The 16,561-nt window shown below is 38.0% G+C and overlaps 1 protein-coding gene across 6 annotated transcripts in view; it reads left to right on the top strand.

Moving 5' to 3' along the window:
* LOC129734098 (serine-rich adhesin for platelets) overlaps window positions 1-16,561 on the top strand; it is a 101,121-nt gene that overhangs the window by 20,691 nt on the left and 63,869 nt on the right. The window lies entirely within an intron of this gene.

Raw genomic sequence — 16,561 nt, 5'->3', positions numbered from 1 at the left:
ACAGACTTAGCTTAATTGCATCCTCGAGGGTTGCAATACGAGAACGTTACAAGAATTCGGTCATCGCTTAGCAGTGCCCAACAAGTGGCATCGCATAGGAAGAACACTTTCATGTCTGTTGATGGTCGAACGATGAGCTCATTTTTCTAACACAGACATCAGAAAGGTAGCTAACAGGATTTCAAACATACAGTTGTTGGCCTATAGAAATTATAGAATTCTGAAACTGGTAATTTGAGAACTTAGTAAAAAGGTGAATATCATTATCTCTGCAAAATTCTTCTGCAGCCAAACTTTTGTGTTATTCGTGGTTGTCCAGGATCAGCAGGAGTTTGAAAATAACCATAAATGTGTCCACCTTCATCCATCTCATTGGTTCATTAATAAAACTTTACACACAAGCGCGGATGAAGTGTCAGAGAGCATTTAAAAATGTGTCCGCCTTCATTCATTCCAGTAGACTTACACCAAATATCTTAAAACACCAATATAGTTCACTCCCGCATTTCTCATATATATGGTGGCCTCACGCAGCACAGATCTTTAAACAAAAGTCAAAAAAACAAACGTAAAAATCTTCCTAAAATGAATAAAAATGACAATTCAGGAGTGCTGAAAGCATTTTGACGTAGGACTACGTCTTACCGCACTATATCGAGATACATTCTGCGGAAAACTAGAACCAAGGTGTGACATTGGAGTGAAAGATTTCAAACGGTAATGCTGGTCTAACCACATGACGGATCACAATAATCAATATGTCGTTGGAATGATAAAATGATGGACAATTTTGTGATTCTTCATTTATCGTTATTACTTCACTAGTTGAACGTTCCCGGCGATGCTCGGGGTCAAAGGTTTCAAAATTGAGAATCATTGTTTATATTTCATGGTCGCATTAGCACAATTCACTTCAGAAATATTTCGCATCGTATACATCAATATTTTTAAAACGCACAGAACCCATTTTGGGTTGCACGTTGTGATTTTATGCTGTTTAACATAAACTGGAAGTCGCCATTTAGATTTTTGAAATTACGTATGGAGTTCCACTTTCGGAAGGATTGAAATTGTTGGTAACCGGAAGTCGCCATTTTGGAAAATGTGTGGGGTCATCCCAGTTCCGATTATACCTATATTGGATGAAATTATTATCTTTTTATGTAACTTTTGGAAGAAAGAAATTAACGTAAGAAGAATTGAGCATGACCAGCCATGCTAAGTTGTCTCTACAATGAAATCTAAAAAAAAAACATGTGATATTTTTCAAAATGGAAATGCTTGTTGGTGTCCAAGGACCACGTCTGAGAAGAAGTGAAGGTTTTCTAATAACTAACAATTGTGCTTCAATTCACAAAACTACGTGGAAATTAAAAAAAAAAGCATGAGTTGCAATGCAGAAGTCGCCTCTTAATCTATGTTCAAACTAATGACTTGTGGTCTTTCCTCCAGTAATTATTTTTTTATTATTTTTTCTCAAATGTCTTTCCTGAACATTAATGAACATTTTAATAAAAAATGAATTATATGTCATCGCTTTGAATTTTGGTTTAAAGACGAATTGGGTATAAAAAATTATAATTATGCTTGTTTAACGTAGTTTTGTGAATAATATCTCAAATTTTAGTAATCAGATACCTATTATTTTGCTTCAAATGTCTTTCCTGAAGATCAACGAACATTTTCATGTAAAAAAACTCACATGTCACCGTTTTGAGTTTTGATTTAGAGACGAATTGAGCATGAAAAGCCATAATTTTGCATGTTTTACGTAGTTTTGTGAATAATATATCAAGTTTTAGAAATAAGATACTTATTATTTTTCCTCCGTTGTCTTTCCTGAACATTAGCGAACATTTTAATAAAAAAATAATCACATGTCAAAGCTTTGAATTTTGATTTAGAGGCAAATTCAGCATACAAAGTCTTATTTTGCATGTATCACGTAGTTTTGTGAATAATATCTCAAGTTTTAGTAATCAAATACCGATTATTTTTTCTCAAATGTCTTTCCTGAACATCAACGAACATTTTCATGTAAAAAAACTTACATGTCACCGCTTATTTTTTTGATTCAGAACGGTTCAAATGATGATGATAACTGTACAGCTTAGAGACGAAGGAAATAATATCAAGAAGATCAAGCGTTACGGAATTCCATTTTTATATAGTAGATTGTTAAACAGTGAATATTGATAAAAATTTCAAGATCGACTTTCCAAGAACTATGTACCAATCACTTGCGAGCACCTCTATATAAGTGGCAAAAAAAAATTGACAGAATCTCCCCGTCCCAATAGGTCAACTAATATTTGCTTCTATGAGCCTAGACTATTGTGATGTCTTGAAGGTGAAGCTTTATCGGAAAGTTCGTAACCACCTTCTTTATCAAACAATTTAACGATCTACTGTTATAATGTTATTAAAACTGATGTCTTGAAGGAAAACATGTTGGCACAGGCAACAGTACTGCACCGAGCCATGTATGAAAAAAGCGCTGGTCGCGCGTCTTCAGTGCAGTAGAACTTGATTTCCATTTGTGTGCAGCCAAGCCGAGTGAAAACTACATTGCCACTGTCGACGTACAGTGGTGCGTTTTAGACTAATGCGGAGGTATCGTGTTGTGATCTGGAGGACAATCAAGTTACCTTCTTCTTTTCTGTCGAATAGAATAAAAAATACTACGCTGTGCGGCCGGGGACAAAATATTTCTGTACGCAGCAGTATATCACGATGTTGGATGTTGCATCCAGAAGGGTTATTACAATTGAACGGATTTTGACCACCAATGTTTTGGTCGAATGACGAAGGTTGCCAAAGCTTGGGATACAATAATTGGCATATTATTGAGTAGTAAATTAGTAAAAAGTTTAGTTGAAACCCACTTTTTCCACTTCAGCTTCGCTTTTTCGATTGGTTAATCAAGAGTTCGCTTTCTGCTTTAAAGTGCATTTTGTATAACTACCCCTGAACAGATTTCAAGCTTCGATGTCTTGATCGACAGGTGAAATATTGCGAAAAAAATAATATAAAAATTAAAATATCTGTTCAACAGAGGGTGTGTTAAAAATCGTGCACATTCAACTAATCAGAGCTTGCTTTTCCGTTGCTTATTTGGTTTTTGTTGTCGTGACGAGTAGATGATATTTGAACTCCAACCGTAAATTCTCAAAATTTGAAGCTGCATTAGGTTGCTGCCTTGTTCAGATAAAAATCGTTGTTAATTTTTGAATTCTACACTCTGTTTTTCTCAGATTTATTTAAATGACCAGATATAGGAAATCTAAAAGACAATAGAAAACCAAAACTTTAAACAGATAGTTAAACGAGCTATACTGATGGTTATATTTTCCAGCTAATTCAATATGACAATCAATCAATATCACCCTCTTGTTTTTTGATATCAGAAAATGTTATTCACCGCAAGAGCCGTTAGACTTACCTATTAAAAAATTTCTTTTGTTCTGATCCTGCTCACAGTTGGTACACTTGTTTCTTATCGATAAACTTTAGACCCGTAGTTTTTGTTTGATCCTTAGGTAGGGTTACCATTTGGGCGGGGTTAAAAATCAGGACAACTTTTTCCGGTACAAATTTGATATGAGGTGTTTTCTTTTTTTCTTTTTCTTTTTTGATGTATCAATAAATAAAACACGTAATTTGAGACTGGACTTCAAAATAAGCCAAAACACTCATTCATTTATCTAAAGTATTTCTCGGACGTTCCAATTTTGCCCCTTTAATTCATTAGGCGTTAGTAGATACCTAAAAAATACAGCATACGCAGGCCCGGATTTGCAGATTTGAGGGAGGCAAAGGGGGGGCAAAGCCCCGGGCCTCCCGATTGAAAGGGCCCCCCTAGTCCTAGGGGCGACCTTTTTTTTTTGCTCGTCACCTTCCAGAACGTTACCTCTAATTGTTTTAAGAAAAGAGGGCCTCACAAACAAATTTGCCCCGGGCCCCATAGCGTCTAAATCCGGCCCTGAGCATACGTAAACTGTTTAAAATTGGGCCCTAAAGTTTTACACGATTTTATGATTTTATATATCAGTTAAAAAAATGCAATTTTCTGAGCAAAATGTGATTTTTGAAAAAAGTTTATCGTTGTCTTTCGATTTTTAAATGAAGAAACAAACTGCTCGAAATACCTTAAATGACAGTTCTCCTATATACCTGTGCGAAATGTCATTTAGGACATTTCGAGCAGTTTTTTATTCGTCATTTAAATATCGAAGGAAAACAATAAACATTTTTTAAAAAGCACATTTTGCTGAAAACGCGGCTTTTTCAAATGATATATAAAAACTGGTATCCAGCTTTTTACGCACCATAATGGCGGCCGCTAAAATGCATAGTTCGTATTGAATCACCCACTTTTTTGACAACTCTGCTCACGTCAATTTGAACTCACGTATTGTATCAAAAGAGAAAAAAATCTGGCAACATATGTGTCGTTAATTCCTCAGAAATCCCAAAACTGATGTAAGCAGAGAGGTTCGCATATTACGAACACGCATTATAGCGACCGCGATTATGATGCGTATAAAGCTCGATAGCTTTAGGACCCAAAAGGCAGATAGTTGAAGCTTGCAAGGGCTAGACTATTTCTCGCGTCAAAATTCAACCAAAAAAAAATCGTTTCGTACCGGAGTCAAAGTAACAGTAGGGAAAAGTAGGTAAAGACGGACACTGCGGGTAAGATGGACACTTTTAATATTTCACAAACTAGAATGTATTATGATAGTTGAGTGATGCGAATGCTCTCTTTATGGTGTGTTATGGTGTGTTAGATTTTCGATGTTCCGATGAAGAGCCACGATCGTTTGAAAAATTTACAACCAGGTCGGGCAAGACGGACACATTAAGGTAGGGAAAGATGGACACACGGATTTTCCAAGAATTTTCACATGTAGCATCTGTTGTGTACTACAGATGTTCACAATGTACACCTGCGAGAAAAACCAGCAGAGATTAATCACTTAGCAGTTAGAACAGGCCTTATAGGCGGAGAATTTTCGCCTTCATCCTAACCCATCCTCTCAAACTGTTCACGTGATGTATAGATGGACTCTAATAACGTAGAGTAATGTATGGCCATCACTTAACACATAAATCAAAAGAATACTCAACGTACTACATCTTTTTTATGAGTGTCCACCTTTACCTTCGTAGTGTACATCTTACCCACCCCAAGTGTCCGTCTTTCCCAACCATGTCAAAAAAAACAGCAATTTGTAGTCTTATTTTTGAAGACCCAAAACACATAAAACTTGGAGGACGTTCACTAATACCAAAAATGATTATGAAAACAAATGACCTTAAGTTTCAATTTGTATGACTACTGCGATCTAAATAGCAATACCTAAGCAATTATTTAGATTAAACCTTAGGGTGTCCGTCTTTACTTACTTTCCCCTACTGAACAATCTTCAACATTTCTGAACATCCGGCATCATTCAGAAAAATCAGGACAAATGCTAAAATATGAAAAATAAATCAGGACGCTCCAAACAGGTCTCAAAATCAGGACATGTCCTGCTTAATCAGGACGGATGGTATCCCTATCCTCAGGGTCCTACTTTTTGAACGAAGGTTGTTCAAAAACCGACAAACTTTATTTAAAAAAATTGTAACTTTTAAGTCTAGACAAGACTGACTGTTCAAAAAAAGGGTCATTACAGAAAACTGGAGAATAATTACCAGTCTAAAATATCAATACTAATTCCATACTCTCCGCAGTCTCCGCCTTTAGATATGAACAGCTGAAGTGTAAGTCTCTAGGTATACGTAGCACCATTTATTTCTACAGAGCTCTTTCCGCATGAGCTATCGAACGTAAGCACGTTTGTATGTCTGGATTCATATATCATCAACTACGAGCCGCTCAGCTGGTCATGATATCGTAATCGGCATCCCGGTAACCAGTTTTTCCGGTGTCAGAAACACAACCATACGGCCGGTAGCCGACGATGCCCACGGCCGCTCACACGCTGTCGGTATGAGGTAATATAGAGATGCAGCCACTTTGTCAGCCAGACGTCAGAGAAGATTGCAGGAGAGTAGGCCAGAGAGAGTCTTTCTCTTTGTTTTGACGTAAAATTGGTAATGGGTTGTGGGAGTTATCTTTTTAATGCTGAGCAACAGCAACCGAGAGCCTTTCCGAACCACCATGGTGTAGCATTTTTACGTGTGTCGCATGAAACTTGAATCCTAAAATTCAAGTAAAAAACTGTCTAAACTTCGAAGTCCACGTGTAAAAACTTTTCGCGAGAGATTGGGATTGCTCTCACTTTAAACTTTCTTGCTTACTTATGCAACTTATGAAACTTATGGGACACATCAACAACGAAAACGGTTGAACACGTCAACAAAGAAATATGTGAGTTCAATTGGATGTTCACTGTAGGTCAGGCAACGTACGTGGCGAATAATTTGAATAATTTGGAAAAAAAACTAACGTCTCCGGAGTATTTCCAAAAACCCAGCTGTTTGTTTACATGTATTTTCAATCTTTCTCCGTGCGTATTGTTGCGCCACTGGCCCAGTTCGGACGAATAACCCGAATTCACCTTCACGACAGACTGCCATGATAATCAACGAGGGCACAGTGCAACAAAATGCTTGGTAGACAAAAATTCGAAAATAATGGAAAAGTTCATAAACTGCAGGCTTTATTGTAAATGTCCCATTGTGCGGTCTGGTTGAGATGGCATACCCCAACAACGAATAGGAAAACACATTTGGCGCAGTTTGTTTTGGTTGGTACCGTCTCGTTCGTAGTCTTCGGGCAGCAGCCAACACGACTCGTCGCACGACTTAATAAACATCATAAAAGGAAAGTGATATGCTGGCGAGGCGCGAGTGGGAGGCAATTTTCTGTGCGATTCTTTTTTTTTCTTCCTTCATTTTGGTCGGTCATCGCTTTTGCCTAGCGCAGCATATTGGCAAATGGATGTCGCATGTAGTCCAATATTTGATCCGATAGCACGCGCATAACGGTTAACAGTGTCATCGCCATTTATTGCTTCGCGCCAACCAGACACGTTTCGGTTGTTTTCTATTGCGTAACGCATATATCTGTTCCAAAGTTTGACTGGCTGAGTAAACGATGCGCCGGAATGCTGCCGCATTTCTGAACTGTATGCTCTAAATTGTGGTTTCAATGAATAACAACTGTAAAAAGAAATTTAACAATTCTAATCGGACCTCATTTGCTGTAATCAGTGTACAAATTGCATCACTTGTATTCAATTGTATTTAAACGCATTTTCTACCGCGTAGAAACACTTTTCAATAGCCTTAGGTATTCCAACGCTACTCTTTAGGCTATAAAAAATTATCGTCAAGCTAGGATTTCTACGAAACGATCAACAGGTAAACAAAAACCCAATGTTGCATTCGCTATTCAGATGAAGCTCGTGGAGGCACCGGTAAATACTATTCTAGAACAGGTGATTAAAAATTCTGCAGCATCAAATATCCGGCGGCACGACAGTGTGCTATATTTATCGCTTTACTTGAAGACGATTTCCTAGTAAATATTCATCCCACACCACAGCACGACCATGACCTTCCTGCGGAAATTGTCTATTTGTGATAAAATTAAAACCAAAGGGAACAAATACTTTCGGTCAATTGTGCACTGTTTATAGTATCGACTGAAAAACATTTATTCTATGAGGATGGGGGAGTAATTTACTAATATTGACTCAGAATTTATATCGTGTGTTCTGCCACAATAATAATTATATTAATAGATAGTAATTACATCCGCAGTTAAGAGAATTTCTTCGAAAGAAAAATTATAATAATGAGCTGATCAATTCAATTGAGGATCGCAATGATTTTTGTTAAATTATTTTGATAATTTGGTTTGTCAGTATTTCTTTACTACACTAATACAATGTATACAAATACTAACTTTTTTGATTGCTGCACTCGACGAATAGTTAAAATGATATTGATTAGTCGAACCCTATAAGATGTTCCAACAAATGTGTACAAGCTATATTCGCACAACTAAAACAATAAACACCACTCATATTCTGCTAGTAATACCTCTGCGGATAAAATAACCACTAATGACTCAACTTAGCGGTCGTTATCACGCGCGAGCTGTGCAGCATTTTTTTTTTCTACCATTTCACATCAAATCCCAACCGGTTCGGTACCGACAAGCGAACCGCATTTGGCCAGTGAATCAGCCGGGAGAATGGCGCGCTAAAAGCTATTTTATACCAGCGCGGTTCTTTTGAGGCAATCAACATGACCATACTGCCGGATGGGTTCCGTTTCATGCCCGTTACCAGGCACCAGTGCTGCAATTCTGTCACCGTGGAAGCACCCATTTTCCGTATGAAGCTGCCGGCGCCTGGCATTAACAGCTTTTAAGGGTTATGGATGTTCTCCAACTGAAAAAAGAAGACTCATGATCTATTGCGATTGCAATTGTTTATAGCGTGGCTTTGTTGAACATCTCTCCCGAACTCTTTTAACTCACTAACTTTACCAATTTACCAAAAAATTCGTTCGTTGCCGAGCCTTCACGATATCAAAAGAATGACATCTTTTCCTTGATACCGCAGAGAAGGTCTGTTCCTGATAACGACTCACGGTATTTTGCCAGGCCACCGCTGATTGGATTCAAACCCAAATATGCCATACTCATAGAAACAAAACCTCGCAAACAATCAACTTAAAAGCACCCTTTTCGTCGTCGTGCAATGCAAAACAACAATTTGTTTTCGGTTCGCTGATTGAATTAATTTTTCTCGCCCAAGCAATTTACAGTTGAAGAAAACTCCCACGTGCGACAATCAACGACAAAATGGTCCAAATGAGCTGGCATTATTGCGAAGCACGTGGTTTGCATCTTGTAAAATTTCTTTCGTTTTCTCTCTTTCACTATGTTTCCAGTTTGCACTTGCCGAAATGAAAGAATTATTAGCCTAAGTAGTATTCTGCTCAAAATTTGAATATCTAAAACGCGCCACGTTCCCCGTAGGAACATATCAGAAAAATCAGATTAGACGAAGAGGTGAATCCAAAGGGATGAAGGTTTATTTTACAATTGAATAGAAAAATGCACAATCATGTTGCAGCGACACGGGGTGGCATCCTTTATTCATCGCCATCCAGCCTCTAGCAGCTTCTTAGGCGTTTATGCTAGAGTCTGGCACGTTCTGTTGGAGCGCGTTTCTCATCCATTGGAGCCCGCACAATGCAATGGTTGGTTTCGTACCATATCTGTAGAATCGAGGACTCGTTACACCCGATATTGTATTCAATTTTCTTCTTTCTACTCCCCGGATCGGGCTAGCGAAGCTGCCCGTGTTCAATAGGGAGTATCAATGAATGAGAATGCAATGAATATACGATAGATTTCGGAAACGTGCGATTTTTTTAATCCGGCTATCTATTGTTCGTTTTAAAAAGCTTATTAGTAAACATAACAATAACAAAATTCGTACCGCTAATACCTCAAATTTAAAGCAAAATATACTTCGAACGAAATCCTTCAATCAATTGAGCTTTTTTATCTGCCGCACAGGTACTGACAGTATTCACTATAAGTACTTCCTCTGAACCAGCCGATGCTATGCAACTACCAAAGGGATATTCTATACCCACTCTCAAGTGTTTGCTGAACGGTTGCCGATTTCACTCGGTGAATTGAATGTTCATTACCAATTCCAGTAACACAGCTGATATCTCTTAACGACGCCGTGCTTTAACAACCTAGGTAAACGTTAGAGTGAACGAGAAGGAGTGCTGCTTCAGAACAATTGCAGCAGCGCTGTAAGAACATATATGTAACACCTTTTTGATTACTGCGACGATAACGTTGAGAAATGATGCTTAGTATTATAAGCAATATTTTAGATGAACTCTAAAATTATTTAAGTTTTTTTTTTGTTAGATTTGGACCACTGCGGTCATTATTTCGACCTTTTGTGGTATACTATTTCTTTGGTTACTCATGGTAGTCATATCAAGTTATGGAAGTCGTTGTCATATTGCACCCTCTCTCCCAACTAGACACTGAATTTCGTATGAAATGTATTAGCTCAGCAGGATTTGCGAGCAGACTTCGAAAGGCTCCTTCTTTTCCTAGTGAAGGGAATAATGGTTGTTTTAAAAAGGTTAATGATCAGCCCCCTTTTCCACATAACGGGTGTTAAATAAAAAATGAGAATTTTTCCAATACCTTAAGTAACTCAAATACAGAGCGTAAAATTTTCTTTCTCCGAGAAAATTGCTCTTTGGGCTCCCTAGAATCAGTAGGCGTGTTTGGTTTTGCTAGTTTGAATTTAGTCAAAGCAAAGATGGCGTCGAAACAGCACGTGCTCCGCGAACGCATTGTACGGTTCTACGAAACGCAATTTCCAACAAGGAAAAAAGTTCACGGTGGCTGACTATGTTAATATGACTGACATTAGTGAAGTTAGTTCCAAGTTTTTCAAAAAATCGCCGATGAAATATTTTTTAACTTCCCGATCCTTGAATCTTATCCAGTTGGCAACACTTTTGCGAAAAAAAAATCAGAGGTACATGAAAATTCGGTAATAATCGAAATTTTGACACCGTGCGCCGGCCACTTCCTTGCAATCAGATGGGAAAAGGAAAGGAATGTTAGTGTGACCTTTGCTATTTGGAGACCGTTCTAACCTCTGCATCTCCACGAAGGTCACAGGAATGAGGTTATTATTAGTAAGGGAGGAGTTTTGGATCAGGATTTACTTTGATAAGTGATTTTTTTTTTCCTGTGTGGACTCATCACTGCGACCAGAGCTTAGATAGCTTAGATCTTAGATCTAACACCTGGGCAATATTGCCCAGGTGTTTTCTGTACTCCGCACTTCATATTATTGGCAGTATCACTAATGAAGTAAGTGATTCGCTTATCATTCATATCCGTGCCTGTGTGTAAGTTTTACCTTTCCGTTTCAAGCTTACTACTCTACTATACCGAGCCTCTGTCCCTCCTAACAATATCGCCTAGTTACAATTCCCTGGAGAGAACTTTCATACGTTACTCACACCAGTTTTATTATAACAGGGACTTAATTTTGTTAGAAGGAGAGTCATCAGAGGTACTGTAGAATTCAGATTACAGGAAAGGTACTTGGTGGGAAGCCTGAGAATAAACCCATGCTAAAGTCCTTTGGCAACCAAATGGCCTGATTCTACTAAGATTCGAACCCACGACCATCCGCTTACCAAGGCGGACACTGTAACGGCATACCAATACTCATACTTGTCATTCTTTATTGCGACAATATTACATTCGAATCTCTCTATTACGACATTGCTAAATTTATAACGACGTTCTCAACGGTACCTTCTGTTCTACATATTGCTTTGCACGCTTACCATGAAAAACCTATACGTAAGTAGAAATCACTCAAAATCCTCTTAAAGCGCACAAACTCAAAATTTGAGTAGACAGGCTGTACCTACTTCTGAGTTGTATGATCATATTTATAATTGGATAACGAAATATACCTAAAAATTGGTTACATATAAGATATTGGGATGTTTGAGTTCATGACTATCAACAAAAATAGGTAGTTTTAACGATTAAGTTCGTCAATTCAACCCACAACTAGTTTGTTTTACAGATTATTGGTAATGCAAAGTGGGTAGTTTTAAAATATCCGTGAGCTAACTTTACCCTAAACTAAGTAGCTTCTAATGACATATTTCTACAAAAATAAGTAATTTCAACCTAAAATAAAGTTTTTTTACTCAATCCTATAGTATTGAGTACCCAAAAGTAAGTAATCTGGTATAAACTACAAATTGGGTAAAAATTACTCAACGATCGATAAAACTATCCGAAATTAAGCTCAAACTATTCACTATAAGCATTGAGAATTCCTGCAAAAAAAATTGAAAATTTTGGTTTTTTAATACAAATAAAACTCAAAACACTAAAGATAATGTTTATAACATTGTTTATATTCCCTTCAACAACCGAAAGTTGCTTGTCACACAATCGATTTTGAGGTGCGTCCGTTCGTTTTCTTGGTGGGACCTTCAACGCTGTAAATTTCCGGAAAACCAAAATCTGGCCCGTGCCACTCTGGCGCGCACCAATAGTTTATTCTCCGGTTCAGTGTCCCCGCAGGCAATACCACTTTCTGTGCGGGTGGTTTTGCTTTCGGAAGGAAGTCTACAAGAAACAGGATTTTTATTAGATTATGGAGAATTTCGCATTTGAAAATCACAAACCTTACCTTTCGCTAATCGATGAGGATATTTAATTCATTTTGAATATTTCAAAGCAAACAAAATACTACTCCAAACCTTCTTGCACTAGAAACCCGAAGTTTAAGCACTCGTAGAAAAAAAAACACTGTTGATTTCACAACTGTTTCTTTCTTGACAGCACTGGCAGGTTGAAAATTTTCATCCAAAATTAGGTAAAACATAACCTCTCGAGCAGCGAAAACTCTTGATGGAAGGGATCGAAGAAAACTATTAATTTCATATTAAATACAACCTAAAACATTCCATTCAAAAATAGGGAAGCTGTATTGATCCATCATATGAGTTTTTTCTACAAATTTCACTTGATCAAAGTTACTCAAAATCTCAGTTCGCTTAGGCGAACTCAAAAATTGGTAGTTTTCGTACTCATAATTAGGTAGCTTCATTAAACCGTGTGTATCTTCGTATTATTGCGACATTTCGCTATAACGACAGTCTCTTGCGATGTCGCTATAAAGGGATTCGACTGTATTTTAAGAAAGAAGAAACGATTTAGTTCACGTTTTTTTTTAACAGTAGCATCAGATGACAGAACTGTATTCTAGAGAAGCCGTAAAAAAACAAAGCATAGTTTTCTACGTTAAAGAGTACTGTACTGTACACGAATTGAACTTAAATGGTATGATGACAGTTTCAAGTTGTATCGAAGGTTGAATTTATACAATTTATATTTACCTTTTCTTCACGTCTGAGTTCGTGATTACTCACTAATGTTGGTTTTTATAATCCTAAACGATCCGTTGGATAACGTCTTAAGTTCACATTTATGTGATTGAAATTCTGATTCAACCTGTACAGAAATTAGTAAAGCTGTGTTAAGGATTGCCGATTAAAATTTATATTCATATATTTAGTTTTAAAATATAGGTTTAACACCTCCTTGTAGCGTGGGGGTAAAAATGTTATTTCATGGTTTTATTATTGCCATTAGGATTTGTCCTACTTCAAAGTAGATATAACGTAACAGCCATTACAGCAATGCCGAGATTATAAAAAACCTTTCAGTGTTACTTGGGTATTTGTGTTATTAATATCATTTCAGAAAACACTCCTTAAATTGTCGTTCAACCACGCGAGTGAATCTGCTTAGGATAGCGTTCTATACATTGTAAACAAATTTCAGCTGCTGGGGACTAGTGGTAGTGTAACAAGTGGTATTGTGTTTTTAATAGTATTATATTTTCTTGAAAAGGAAATTGCACAGCGGAAGAAACCTTTGCAGGATCCAATCAAGCGTAAACAAATGAATCATGGAAAATCATCTATCACCTGATTTGATGTCATATATATATAAGAGCAAATGGTAAAAAAAAAGTAGGAGGGTGGTATTCAAGACACGACCGCATGACGTTGACTACCGTATTCTTAAAAAAAAAATATTCCATTGAAGCAAATAGTAGAGGGAATTGCAACGCTTCTTTTACAAAACTTCTGTAACAAAATTTCGAGGCTCCAAAAGGTACCAGTTTCCGATTATTCTAGTCCAGAATTCCAGCCATTTTAGTATTTTGCAGTAGCCATTTATTACTAACAGCCACCAGCGTAACGGGTGAAACCGGCACGAGATGACCGGTACTATTTTGTCTTTCCTCCTTTCAGCTGCTAACACCTAGCGCTGTCGTGAAATTAACATCATCATAAACATGCATTTTTGCAAGGTTTTTTTTCCGCTAGCAACAGCAATTGTAAAACATAAAATTCAACTAACCGCTTCTATTATAAAACTGCGAGGCACCAAAAGGTGCCAGTTGCCGATTTCTTGTTTACTGGTTTCCGTCCAAAATTCCAGCCATTTTAGTACTTTGCAGTAGCCACCAGCATCACGGGTCAAACCGGCACGAGATGACCGGTACTATTTTGTTTTTCCTCCTTTTAGCTGCTAACACCGAGCGTCCGTATGTAGCCGGTACGGTTTAGTAATGAAACTGATGGGGTGAAATGTTCGAACGGTACGTTTTATACCAAGGCTTCGTCAGATAAATAAAAAGAGGGATGGGCTACATAAATGATGGAATGGTAGAGACAAATGTTTCTTGAAAGCTGCGCCGGCCGCTGTCATAATATTAACACCAACACAAACATGCATTTTTGCAAGGTTTTTTCCGCTAGCAGCATCATTTGGTAAAACAGAAAATTCAATTTGCCGCTTCTGTACCAAAATTTCGAGGCAACAAAAGGTGCCAGTTGCCGATTATAGTTTCCTGGTTAGTCCGTCCAGAATTCCAGCCATTTAAGTGTTTTGCAGTAGTCATTTACTACTAAAGCCACCAGCATAATGGGTGAAACCGGCACGAGATGACCGGTACTATTTTGTATTTCCTCCTTTCAGCTGCTATCACCTAGCGTCCGCATGTCACTGGTGCGGTTTTGGAATCAGAATGATGGGGCGCCGGCCGCTGTCGTAAAATTAACACCAACAAAAAGATGCATATTTGCAAGGTTTTTTCCGCTAGCAGCAGCATAAACATCGGAAACAGAAAGTGACAACAACAATAACAACAAAGTCAGATCGATTGTATCCGTTAGTGTCGACTGTGCTTGGGAAGAGAGGTAGTGATTGGCTGCGCGGTATGATTTAGACAATCGATATTAATTACCAATTTTCAATAGTGTATCTCAAACAATAGTTTGTTTTTGTTACATAAATTTAACCGTAAAAGAATTTCTGATCGATTGATGCCAAAACCTCGAAAACCTGATTATAGATGACTGCAAAATAAGCGCTCAAAACCTGACCACTTTTCTCTGGTTTTCCCTGGTTGAATTACTAGATTTTTAAATTCAGGGGCCTAACTTCGATATAGACGTTAGTCAACGTCAAAACTACAAAAGATCTGCTAACGATGTTGAATTTTCTTGAGAATGTGCACTAAGCTCAATTTTGCAACTAAGTATCGTCATAATAGAAACTCATCTTTAAATCAGGATTTGGTCTTTTAAACAAAACACTGCATTTAGTAATTCACGTTTGAAACTTCGTCTTTTGACAAGTAAGAAATACTGAATTCTGCTGCCTCTACAGTATTCATATAAAACGCGCAGACGAAAGGCAAACCCGCACTGGTTGAGTGAGAGCCGAAACAAAAAAGTCGTCGTCGACTATGCAACAGTCATTAACCAAACTCGAATGGATGAAAATGGAATGGATGAAAAGGATGAATCTGTTCGGCTGCTACACTCTGACTTTACCAGCATGGGCGTGTTGTTCCGTTTCCTGCAAAAGCTTTTCATTGCCACTACTGTCGATAACGGCATTCATTGGAACAGGAGGCAAACAGAAAGCGAACTGTAATTTGATAACGCATCATGTTCCCAGACCGTGTGGTGGGCGCCACCACTACCAGCAGGACATCAAACAACCAGTTGCGGTTTTGCTCCGGGATATACGTCAAACGCATTCCAATATTCCGGCCCGATTACCGCTACTGCTGGTTTGCCACAGAAGTGGTTGAGTATGCCTTAGCCGTCATGATGATTTCACTAAAGCAGCCTCGAAACGTGACTGAGTTTAGATTGCGAATCTAATCCGTATTGTTTCTGGGTTCGTAGAGTGCGAATATGACGACTTTGGAGCAGATTAGACAAACCGATAGTGACGGCAACAAGTTGAAGTCGTTTCCGAAGTGCCGACCGTGTCATTTACTATTGCGTGTTCTGTGTAGGTGGTTTAGTGATGATGTAGTGGGTAAAGCAGGAAAATTCAACGTGATATATTGCTCACCAAGCGCCTCCATTATATAACAATCAAACGAAACGATGTGTACTTTGTTGAATAATCCTTTTAATTACTGTTCAAATTATCTAGGAAATAATTTCGTCCAATAGCTAAATTTTATTAGCGAAAAAAACAATTCCGGTAGCCTACAGGTTATCGATAACATACAGCTGAACACGGTGAGTCGTTGTTTACAATTTGATTAGCGGTTCAGCATATCACGATACTATAACCGGTAAGGTCTTACCATGTCCCGGAATGGTAACGGTATGTGATTGAGGAAACTTTTATCATCACCTGTTCGTTCCATTTATCTACACCTCAATAAGGAAGACACTGGTAACCTGTCTTCATGTTTATATTTTTACTTACAATCGATGATGCAATTTCGCTGTCAGGGCCAATTCGATTGCGTGTGCATGGGTACATGTGTGGGTGCGTCTATACGGATCGAATTGGGTTGCGTGACTTGGCGCAAGTCTGCTTTGCCAGTGGGTTTACGTTTTGCGTGCATCTTTAGTGTGACACATCTTGTGAGGAGAAAGTTACCGCGTCAGAGATGAGTGTTTCGTA

The sequence above is a fragment of the Wyeomyia smithii genome, chromosome 1 (assembly GCF_029784165.1).
Source record: "Wyeomyia smithii strain HCP4-BCI-WySm-NY-G18 chromosome 1, ASM2978416v1, whole genome shotgun sequence".
Classification (NCBI taxonomy): domain Eukaryota; kingdom Metazoa; phylum Arthropoda; class Insecta; order Diptera; family Culicidae; genus Wyeomyia; species Wyeomyia smithii.
The sequence above is the reverse complement of the archived record's forward strand: the minus strand, read 5'-3'. Positions and strand labels throughout refer to the sequence as shown.